We start from the raw sequence: 12257 nt of genomic DNA on the forward strand, positions 1-12257 counted from the left end.
GTTCCATGTGGAAGAAGTGTTACAGCAGTGTATTATCGTGATTTTTTGCAAAAAAATGCGCAGAAAAATGCACAAAAACCTGACCTCAGTTGCTCTTGGCTGGGCCACTCATTCTTCACGACATTGCTCGCCCACACAAAGGGAATGTCGTCATTGAAAAACTACGCAAATACAGCTGGGAGGTGTTACCTCATGCTCTCTACAGTCCAGACATGAGTCCACCAGACTTCGACTTTTTTCCAAAGTTGAACCAACCTATGCGTGGACATCGTTTTGCATCTCTGGAAGAGCTTTCTTCTGCCGGTACCCAAGCCATTCGGCAACTGAACTAAAATGGTGTCTTGGATGGAATATGAAGCTTCCCGGACGTTGGGTCTCGGTCATTGCAAAGCAGGGAGACTATAGTGAAGGATTGTAAAGAAATACTTGGAAGAAAAAAATAAAACATGTAAATAAAAAGTAAAATAGTGTGCTTTATGTATGAAATGACCCTCGTATATCTCCAAAAACCAACAGAAAAGAGAATTGGGTTAAAAAATAACTCCACACCCTGCCACTAAAATTCCTTTTCCAAATACAAGGGGGGGGGGGTAAATATTTAGCAAGTGCCATTGAGCGTTTTGACTGCTGCTGGTGTTATTCCCAGATATTCAATGCCAGGCTATGTCTGGGGCTTCAGCATTTAATTTCTAGTTTATGCAGCTTAGATCATTCACTCTCACTTCCCTAAACTGCTTCTCGATAAGGAAAAACAAAACACCCCTCGTGGGAAAATTCCATAACAGGCGCCCAAAGTTAAGTTCCTAAATAAATAGACATCTAAAGTTAGGCGCCTAACTTAGGCCGCACATACTGCACGTGGCTGGCTCACAAGTCTTACTCCCACCATCTCCCCCCCCCCCAATGTCAATTCTGAGGTTGGAGAGAAAGTCCCAAGCCAGACATTGGAATTGACATCAGGGGGTAGGCTTGTGGGCCGGCCGCTGCAAGTGCCTTGGCCTGTCCCCTATGCCGAGTTGCTGCTGGGGGGGTGCGTGTCGGCTCCGGGTCGGCTTCAGGGGGTGGGGGTGGTGCAGCGGGTGTGCATACAGAGGCAGGGAGGCATCCCTGGCAGCAGCAGCTTCAGTGGGGGCAGGCAGGGATCTCCAGTGGGAGGCAGGGAGGGATCCCTGGCGGTGGCCATGCCGCGTACCCCCAACAGGCAGCCCGCGTACCCCCAAGGGTATGCATACCGCATGTTGAGAAACATTGGTGTAAACAAAATAAAAAATACTTTTCCTCTCTCTGTTAGGTCCTAGTTCATGCTTGCTGTCTAACACCAGCTCTGGCAGGATACCCATTTCAAATCTGACGTATTGTAATCACAAAATAGAAAATAGAATTTTTTTTTTTTAACCTTCCACTGTCATATCTAACATTTGTTTCTTTCCCACTCCCTCTCTCCCTCTGCCTTGTGCCCTAGGTCACAGTTCTCTATTTCCCTCCATGCAGCATCTCTCCTTTCCTCCCCTCCATTATCTTGTACATTTCTTCCTTTCTCCCCTTGTACCATCTCTCCCTGCCCTCTACCCTTTGTCCAACATTTCTCCCTCTCTCTTCTCCATGCATGTCTCCCTCCCCTCCACAATATGAATGATTTCTCCCTCTCGCCTCTTTCTACCTCTTTGTTTCATCTCTACCTTCCTTTCCTCCACCCCAACAATTCTTCCTCTCTCCTTTCTCCCCGTGTGCAGCATCTTTCCTCCCCTCCCACTGAGCAACAGCTTTCCTCCTCTCCCACCCATCCCCCTGTGCAGCAGCTTTCCATCCCTCCCCCCTCCCATCCCCATGTGCAGCCTCACTCACCGATCCTCCCACCGTGAAACCTGAAATACCTCAGAGGCCTCCTAAAGCAGCAGCGCTCTGAACGGACTGCTTTGTGTCCTGTCCCACTAGGGCTTCCCTTGCTGCATCACCAATGATGTCATCAGTGACGCAGCAGAGGGAAAGCCCCGGCAGGGCAGCCGCAAAGCAGCCAGTTCAGAGCACCACCACTGCTGCTGCTTTAGGAGGCCTTGGCGGTATGTCAGATCTTACCAGGGTGAGGGTCGCTGAATGGGTGAGTCTGATTTTCTCAGACAATGAAACTAAACTAAAACTTAGCTTTGTATACTGGGTTTTCAACCAAAATGGAGCTCAACTCAGTTAACAGTAACTTAAAAAAAATACTTTAAAAAAGTAACATTAATATTAATATGACTGATTTCCAAAGTGTTTGGCAAATAAAATAGTTTTTAAAGATTTGCGAAAAAGTTGAAAAGGACCGGGACCCCTTAAGATAAGAGGAAGTTTGTTCTATAGTTGAGAAAATTTGAAAACCAATGAATTGCAACAGGTTCATCCAATGAATAGAAGTGAATTGGTGAATCGATTCGAATCGGCAAATTTGGCAACATTAGAGATAGAGCTCTTATTCTGTTTGGCTGTGGAAAGAGGGCAGGTAAGAGCTTTCATTGGTAGGATACACTAAGTGCTGATTTTCTGATTACCGAACCAGCTTGAAAATAGTGCCATGATGCAGCCCAAATTAATGCCCAAAAATAAAAAAACAGCCCCAAAAACACAACTTGCAGCTGCTGAAAATTTCCTGCAACCAGTGTTCCAAATTGGATGAGAAAACCATGGATCTGGCAACTATGGCTCTCTCACTGGGCCCTCTACTGGCTGCAAACCTTGAGGGCTCTCCCATCCCTCCAAGTTCTACCAAGTAGACTTAATACAGGGAAGGATCTCTCACTGCCTCTCTGTCCACTACACTGTGCACCGTGCCCCCTATCAGCACTGGTCAGCATTAGATAGCTCCTCTACTGCACCAGGCCCACTATCAGCACTGGGCTTACTGGAAGTTAGGCCAAAGTCAGCATTCCTCCTCCCAAGGGTCACCGTGCTCTCGAAGAAGCTCTTGGTTTTCTCTGCTCTCTGCTTGGGACCTGTCCTTTTCAGCACCACTTTTCCCTCAGGATGAGTGGATAGTTCCCAGTAGTCTTTGCAGAAAGTTATACAGATTAGCTCTTTCTTTCAACTGCTCAAGCTCCCTCTGCTGGCCCAGGAGCAAACCTTCACCCTATCACAGTATCCTTTAGTATCATTCCGGGGAGTTTGTCTTACAGTGTAATTACAAAGTAAATACAATTTAGTACAGAACAAAGGATGCCACAGAAGACACAATACAAAGCATTTTGAGAGATAGACTAATACAACGGAAAGAGAGCTAATGCTGTTTAGAGAGAGATACTATGAGGTAGAAATTGTGCATTATAGTCCAATGTCAGGAGGCCAATTGTCTGTTTGGATCCATAGATGTGGTAGGAGGTACTCGGGAACACTTGTCATTGTCCTTGTGTGTAAATGGTATCGTAGAAGTGGGTCTTTAATTTCTTTTGGAAAATGAAGGAGCCCGGTTCAGTTCTGATGGCTGTAGGGAGGCAGTTCCACATTTTTGTGCCAATATATGTGACCATAGCGTTGAAGGTGTGCTTGTATCTGAGGCCTTTCGTAATGGGAAGAGAGGTACCCTTGGTAATGTGCAATACTAGTGAATCCACCTTCGGACTAAAAAGCTAGTTAAAAGCGGCATCCATCGGACATACTGTAGATTAGCCATGGCTTTGGCCACCCAAAGGGGCCCCTCCGGAACCTCCCAATGATCTGTAAGCATTTTCGTAATGTCTGGATGGTAGGGAAAGCAAAAGGACTGCTCATAAGTGAGCACTGCGTGGCAGAGGACGGAGAAGTCTCAAGCTTCAATTCTAGGAGGGATTCAGTGATCATTCCCTAAGCGCTGAAGGTTTAAACAGTCAGCGCACCATTGGGTTTTCACCAAGGTCTGCAGCCTCCCCCCAAACTGGGTCCTCACCTCCTAGGGACACAGAAATATCCCCTGTTTACAAAGGAGCCTGACTGTAAGAGTAAAAGCATTAAAACAGGATCAGTATCATGATCTGAATTATCATCTGACCCAGCATCCCTGACCTGCGCATGGCTCTTTTGTTGGGGAGCTGTGCTCTTTGGGGGAAAGGGACCCCCGCGCGATTATGGCCACAGTTCCAGAGGGTACTCATATAGGCTTCAAACATCATGTTAATGAATTCAGGGAGAAAACCCTGCTGTTGATGTCCAGACAACCCCTGTGGAAGCTGCTGGGCACCTCTCTGGGTTTTTCCCACCTTAACATGGCTGCACTTCACCAGAGACACACTTGCGCTGCTCCCCAGCTCAAATCTGGACTTTTTCCCTGCTCCTTGGACTGACTGGGCACTAATACACTCCAAGGGACCAGAAAGAGCTAAGCCAATGACTTCCACCCCCTCCTCAAGCGCCGCATAGCATGTGGAACATGCGTGCTCCTCGGACTGCCATCCACCAGAAATGGGGCATGAATCTGAAGTATCCTGACCTGAGGAGTCCATCCCATCTGTTTCTAATCAAAAACTAGGTGTTTGGAGGCAGATAGAGGCTTTCAAATTCAAATTGGGAAATCCAAAACAGCTGCCGCAGCTGCAATTTCAGCACCAAAATGACCCGAGATAACTAAACTGAAAAATAGACACTGGCGATTTTAGAGGTGAGGGAACCTTACTCTAATCCCAGAAATGAAGAAAAAATGATATTAAGGACCCGACCTCCGATTCATTTTACCAGGCTGTCAGACTGTTGCTCACTGTGTCGTGCTGTGTGCTGGGGGCTGCAATAGGAGAAGCTGCAAACAACTTACAGGGAGAACCTCTGCCTCAACAAGCCTGGAATTTGGACTGCTTGAGTCTTTTGACTGCATCTCAGGCCCAAACCACTGGCCAGAGAGCTCACGCCCTCCATGGACCTCATGCACACCAAATGGGGGGAAGGGGGAGAAAGCAGTCAGCCCTGATCCTGGAAATCTGTCATGGAGCTTCACAGCCTGCACTCAAGCCCACTGCGGATGAACCTGGCGCAAGCAGTGCTCCCAAGGCAATGGTCCCTGAGCCTGCAAACTTTTACTGCAGGCTGTCCAAGTGGGTGCACTGCAAAGCAGTGTGACTCTACCCTTTGGAAACAGACCCTAACCCTCAGAGTCTGTGCTCTTCCGCAGCCAGGGCTGTCCCACAAAGGGGGATCCTCTGCAGCACCAAAAGCCTCACAATTAGAGCAAAAAATACTCTAATTTAAAGAAAAGAAACATGAGCAGAAAAGACAAGCTCCTACTGTCTCACTTGTAGAAAGACATCTGAGGAAGGACAGCCCAGAGGTAAGGGGTGAGGAGCAAAAAGGTATGCAAATGAAACTTCCTACAAGAGTTCTCGTGAGAAGGGATTGATTACCCGAATGATCGGGAATGAAGTGTCTGTTGTACTAGATTGTCTATTCTGAGTAACGACAATGCGATTTATAACTTGGCTGTTTTAGAAGCCTCAGGGTTGTAATCTGATTTTATCTTACATTCTATGCATATTTTACCCACCTAGAACTCTGTCTTACGAGGATTTGGCGGGATATAAGATTATATATAACATAACATACAGTGGCGTAGTGAGAGTTGGAGGTGCCCAGGGTGGTGGACTCCCCCCTCCCCCCCCGACCCTCCGCTCCACACCTCACTCCTTCCGCGGGGATACAACACTCGCGCCTTTCCTCCCCACCCCTTACCTCTCTGGCCTGATTCTCGCGCTGGTGTTGGCTTTCCCTCTGACATCACTTCCTGGCTCCATGATCCAGAAGTGATTTCAGAGGGAGCCGGGCTGACGCGAGCAGCAGGCCAGAGTACTTTATCGCGCTGGCAAAGATTTAAAGAGGTGCAGGGAAGGGAGGGCACGAGCATGGCAGGGAGGTGCCAGCGCCTCCACCAAGACAGCACCCGGGGCGGTCTGCCCCACTGGTCCCCCCCCTTACCATGGCACTGATAACATAAGATTGTTAGTCCAATAAAAAAGGCATCACCTTATTTCCTTTATGTTATATTTTATTTCTATATATTACCTTAACAAATTAACAAAATGAGATTCAGGTTTATCTAAAGTTATGGTTACCAGATTTTACGTCAGTAAAATCCGGACCTCTAGACCCGCACCCAGGCCTGCCCAGTTCCACCCACCCCATCCCGTTATGCCCCAGCTCCGCCCCCCACTGCCTGTTCGTCGGGCAGCAAGGCATCCATCCGCGCACGTGCAGATGTGATGATGTCACGCGCACGTGTGCGTGCACGCGACATCGCCGTGTCGCATCCCCGCATGCGCGTAGGCCCCCTCCCGACGTGATTTCTTTTCTAAGCCCGGACAAAGTGCCGGGTTTTGAAAAGCCGTCCGGGGAAATCCGGACGTCTGGTAACCCTGTCTAAAGATATGCCATTGACGTCTAGTCCCGGGGTGTCAAAGTCCCTCCTCGAGGGCCGCAATCCAGTCGGGTTTTCAGGATTTCCCCAATGAATATGCATGAGATCTATTTGCATGCACTGCTTTCATTGTATGCTAATAGATCTCATGCCTATTCATTGGGGAAATCCTGAAAACCCGACTGGATTGCGGCCCTCGAGGAGGGACTTTGACACCCCCTGGTCTAGTCCCTTAACATAATATTTAACATTACATACATATACTGTAGCCCTTACCTACTGGCCAGAAGTTCCTTCTCGTTGCAATAACTAAACTGATCTCTGGCTTGCCACCTTCTTCATTCACATTCACTAATTTCTCTTCATCAGTTTCTCAAAGAATGATTACTTCCTAATCATTCGCTTCCCAGTCATACTGCACTTTCTGATGCAGCAGGGGGTCACTATGAGCCAAAGCAAAATTATGCGCGTGCGTCTGATAGCAGCTGCTCAAGACCCGCCTTCTCTCACTCCTGATTGGCCCATCCACCAACTTCCAGCTCTGGCACTGCCAGGATAAGCTGTTCTTGCTCTCCCGTTGAAGGCAAAGTCCGTGTCTTGCTGAAGCACTGTGCTGCAACCTCTTTTCTCCTCTCAAATTACAGTATTTCAAGTGCATGCGTGTCAGAGACCCATCTTTATTTCATATCCACTATACTGCTTAAACTGACTTTGCAGAGCAAAGCAGTTTGCAGACTAAAAGAAAGCATATTTTATAGAAAGGAAACCACTCTATGGACAGTAAAGCAAAGAAAGCGGATGCAGAAAAAAAATGTCTTTACAAAGATTGCTCATAGATATGCAGTGCGAAAATATCTCTTTTATAGATAAAAGTGGGTTTAACAGGACATCCACGCTACTGTATAGTAGTTTGGACATTTTGGCACCTGTGATATAAAAACTGCCTTTTGCTTTTGTGCCTGTAATTGAGCTTATCAAATGGCTGCATCTCTCTTGGGAGATCCTGATTATTATTTTTTGTCAAATTGGATACATGCATATGGAGGTCTTATTTCCCCCCCCCCCCCCCACACACACACTTTTACAAAATTGCACAAGAGATTTTTAACGCCGGCCAGTGTTCTGAATGCTCTGCGCTGCTCCGATGCTCATAGGAACTCTATGGGCTAGATTCATTAATCTTTGATCCGTGTGCGTTTGCATGCAGGCCGATGAATTCACTAAAGACCTGCATGCAAATGGGGGCGATTGTTGACACGCCCCCCATCGACCGCACGGATCGCTAGAGAGCGATCCTTGAGCACGCGCAGACCATCTTCCTTGCCTGTAGATGGTCTACCCATGCTCTCAGCAGGAAAATTTTTTTTTTTTGCAAGCCCGTGGTTTTAACCCGCTTTAAGCCTATGGGTTAAAACCATGGGCTTGCACTACGGTGAAGGGCAGGAGAGTTGGGGCGGCAGGAGAGATTTTGGGCGAGAGCAGGAGATCGGGGCAGGCAGCAGATTGGGGCTGAGAGCAGAGAAGCAGGGCGGCAGAAGGCATGGCAGTCGGAAAGGACCTGAGCGACTGGTCCTCATAAGAACATAAGTCGTGCCTCTGCTGGGTCTGACCTGAGGTCCATCATGCCCAGAAGTCCGCTCACGCGGCAGCCCATCAGGTCCAGGACCTGTATACTAGCCCTCTATCTATACCCTTCTATCCCCTTTTCCTTCAGAAAATTGTCCAATCCCTTCTTGAACTCCAGTACTGAACCCTATCCTATCACTCCCTCTGGAAGCGTGTTCCAGGTGTCCACCATCCGTTGGGCGAAGAACTTCCTAGCATTGGTTCTGAATCTGTCCCCTTTTAATTTTTCTGAATGCCCTCTCGTTCTTGTAGTTGTCGAAAGTTTGAAGAATCTGTCCCTCTCCACTTTCTCTATGCCCTTCGTGATCTTATAAGTCTCTATCATATCCCCTCTGTCTCCGCTTCTCCAGCGAAAAAAGCCCCAGTCTCTCCAATCTTTCAGCGTATGAAAGGTTTTCCATCCCTTTTATCAGACGTGTCGCTCTCTTCTGAACCCTCTCGAGGATCGCCATATCCTTCTTTAGGTACGGCGACCAATATTGGACGCAGTACTCCAGATGCGGGTGCACCATCGCCCGATACAATGGCAAGATAACTTCTTTCGTTCTGCTTGTAATATCCTTCTTGATTATTCCTAGCATTCTATTCGCTTTCTTAGCAGCCACTGCGCATTGTGCCGACATTGTCATGTCTACTCTTACCCCCAAGTCCCTTTCTAGGGAACTCTCACTCAATAACAGCCCTCCCATTGTGTAGCTGTACCTTGGGTTTCTGTTTCCTACGTGTATGACTTTACATTTCTCTATATTGAACTTCATCTGCCATCTCGTCGCCCACTCCCCTAGTTTGTTCAGGTCCCTTTGTAAATCTTCACCTAGTTTGTTCATGTCCCTTTGTAAATCTAGTCCTAGCCCCGTTAAATAGCTTGGTGTCATCTGTGAATTTTATTATTTCGCTCTACATTGAATAGCATTGGTCCAAGCACCGACCCTTGCGGAACACCACTTGTGACCTTCCTCCAATCCGAGTAGTCATTTATTTTGGATCAGTCAGCCCAGTCAGTGCCTCTCTCTCTTTTTTTTTTTTTTTTTTTAGTGAATCGTGTCCCTGCCTACTTTGCATGCCGTTTCCCCTCATTTGCATGCACGGATCGGAATTGGATCGGTACACAGGTTAGTGAATCGGGTCGGAGAGAAATCGGGTCGCAAAGGGGTCGCAAACCAATCGGTACACGATCGGTTTGCTTTGTGAATCTACTCCTACGATCTTTGGAGAAGCACGACCCTAGTTTTCTGATTGATATTACTGTGTAATCCACTTTATTTTGCTGAACAATGTATGGCTTTGGGTGTTATAACATAACGTTTGGGCTGCTATGAGATGGAGCCAGACTGGTAATTAGTATTATTGCAAGTGATGTTGTTGTATTGCTCCGATGCGGGAGAAGCATACTGCACATGAATACTGAATAAGAGACAGAGCGATCTTGGGGAAGGAGATGCATCTTAATATGGAGACTTGTTCTGAGACTGCCTTCCCCCTACCCCTTCCCTATGCACCCACAACTAAGCATCCCCAGCACCCTGAGACTTTATGGACCAGTCCTGGGACTCATAAAGGATTCCTGGGCTGCTGCTTTCCAGGAAAAGGTAGCTTGTAGTTATTTTTTTTCCAGACACCCACCCAGAACCTTTTCTTCACCAACCCTACTCGTCCTATGGTTAAGTATTGACAGAGTGACGGGAGACTAAGGTTTTGGACTTATATTTTATTGGGTGTTTTTATTTTATGTATTTTAATTTTGGAATCCACATAGGTTTCAGATATGTGGACTGTAAGTATTTTAAATAAATAAATATGCTATTAGAATTAGAGAAAACCCCTACGAATCAATACTCAGAGTAAAAAGGAATGTAGGGGCAGAGATCCTCTGTGTTTATCCCATACGTTCTTGAATTTCATCGCCGGGTTCTTGTCTTCGCAACCTCCCTCGAAAGGACATTCCAGGCATCCACCACCCTTTCTGTGAAAAAGTATTTATTGACGTTGCTCCTAAGTTTCCCACCCTGCCACCTCAAGTCATGACTTCTACTTTGACCACTTCCCAGTCTCTGAAAATTAAAATGTCTTTTTTTTCCTTTGATATTTCTGGGCCCCAGACCAAGAAGAGTAAAACTGTGACTGAGTTCAAAGAAGCGTGGGATGAACACAGAAGATTTAGAATCAGAAAATAATATTAAATATTGAACTAGGCCAGTACTGGGCAGACTTGCACGGTCTGTGTATGGCCGTTTGGTGGAGGATGGGCAGGGGAGGGCTTCAATGGCTGGGAGGGTGTAGATGGGCTGGAGTAAGTCTTAACAGAGATTTTGGCAGTTGGAACCCAAGCACAGTACCAGGTAAAGCTTTGGATTCTTGCCCAGAAATAGCTAAGAAGAAAAAATTTAAATTGAATCAGGTTGGGCAGACTGGATGGACCATTCGGGTCTTTATCTGCCGTCATCTACTATGTTACAATGTTTTTGATATAACTTTCAATCCTTAACCCTACTCCTCTGCCCTCCAACCCAGCCAGCTGATTAATCAATTCCCTTAACTGTATCCATGACATCCTGTTTGGCTGGCTTGGCTGTTTAGATTGTAAGCTCTTTCAAGCAGGGACTGTTTTCTTCTTCTTTGTGACTGTGCAGTGCTGCGTGCGTCTGGTAGTGCTATAGAAATAATTTATAGTAGTAGTAGTAGTAGTAGTAGTAGTGTGACGAGTTTCAGTCTTTGGGAAGCCAGAGCTGAGATTGTGATGTCATAATGCCTCATTCCACCAATAAGAGCCAACCTTATCAGTGATGTCACAATGACTTGATTGTCCCTCTACCCTCCAACCCAGCCCGCTGATTAACCGTTCCCCTTAACTGTATCCATGACATCCTGTTTGGCTGTCTTGGCTTAATAGATTGTAAGCTCTTTTGAGCAGGGACTGTTTCCTTCTTCTTTGTGACTTTGTACAGCGCTGCGTGCATCTGGTAGCGCTATAGAAATAATTCATAGTAGTGCTGACCTTAGTTTCCAACTACTAGAGCTGCCGTTGAAGCTTACTCCAGCCTATCCCAACCATCTCATTTGTGGGATTCAGACTGTGCAAGAGATGGTTGGAATAGGCTGGAGTGAGGAAAAAAAAAAAGATTAGTTTGCATACTAATATCTTTTAAGTATTTTTATTTTATTTATTCCATTTTCTATACCGTTGTCCAAGGGGTGCTCAGAACAGTTTACATGCATTTATTCAGGTACTCAAGCAGTTTTCCCTCTCTGTCCCGGCAGGCTCACAATCTATCTAATGTCCCTGGGGCAATGGGGGGATTCAATGACTTGCCCAGGGTCACAAGGAGCAATGTGGGTTTGAACCCGCAACCTCAGGGTGCCGAGGCTGTAGCTTTAACCACTGCACCACACTCTCACGTTTGGTCCAGTTGTTAAAGTCACATTTGTTTAAAGTGGAGTTTTTTGCCAACGATAAGACTATGAACGGCTCGAAATCCTGAGCAGATTGCCGTCTTAATTGTATACGCTTCAGGCTTTGCCTCCACTGTTTGATTTAAATATGCGTTTTCTGAGGTCAGATCCACCACTGGCTGATAAAAGATTAGCATTTTTGTGAATTTAAATGCCTGAATCATGTCCCCCCCCCCCTATTCCTTCTTTCTTCTAGGGTAAACGTATTTAAATCTTGAAATCTCTTCTCATGTGTCTTTTGGCCCAATCCTCATATCGTTTTTGTCACCTTCCTCTGAAGTGCCTTAAGTCTCGAGATGTCCACAGAGAGATATGGCCTTCCAAAACTGAACACAATACTCCAAATGGGGCCTCGTCAATGACTTGAACAGAGGCATTGGAAGCTCTCAGAAATATAGCCTTGGCTTTCCCACTGTTACAGGAATCAAAACTAAGGCCAATTTTCGTCGATCATTTTCTTTTTTATTCGTAAAAGTTTGGAATGACCTTCCTTCTATAATTAGAGTTCTCTCTCATCTACCCACTTTTCGTAAAGCACTGAAGACATATTTATTTCAGAAATTTACTAATGATCCTTCTTTTTCAAATAATCAGTCATAAAAGATAAAATTCTGGCCTAAAAGATATTGGGCTCCTTTTACAAAAGGGCGCTAAGCATTTTAGCGTGCTAACCACACGCTAAACGCTAACATGCGCATGTTAGTCTATGGACGCGTTAGCGATTAGCGTGCTTATATTTAGCGTGCGCCGAAACGCATAGCGCACCTTAGTAAAACAGGGTGACAGTATCTGTTCTAATTTCCTGTATAATTTATTAATATCATAGTCTCTGCTTTTG

The 12257-nt window shown here is 46.2% G+C and overlaps 1 protein-coding gene across 1 annotated transcript in view; it reads right to left on the reverse strand.

Moving 5' to 3' along the window:
• The window catches only part of LOC117362561 (arylsulfatase D-like), a 42389-nt gene extending 35625 nt beyond the window's left edge, over positions 1–6764 (reverse strand). The window contains exon 1 of the mRNA XM_033949116.1: positions 6620–6764. The gene's annotated coding sequence lies outside the window, so the exon portion shown is untranslated. The remainder of the gene's footprint in view (positions 1–6619) is intronic.
• Positions 6765–12257: the final 5493 nt, after the last annotated feature.

This window comes from Geotrypetes seraphini, chromosome 6 (genome assembly GCF_902459505.1).
Source record: "Geotrypetes seraphini chromosome 6, aGeoSer1.1, whole genome shotgun sequence".
Classification (NCBI taxonomy): domain Eukaryota; kingdom Metazoa; phylum Chordata; class Amphibia; order Gymnophiona; family Dermophiidae; genus Geotrypetes; species Geotrypetes seraphini.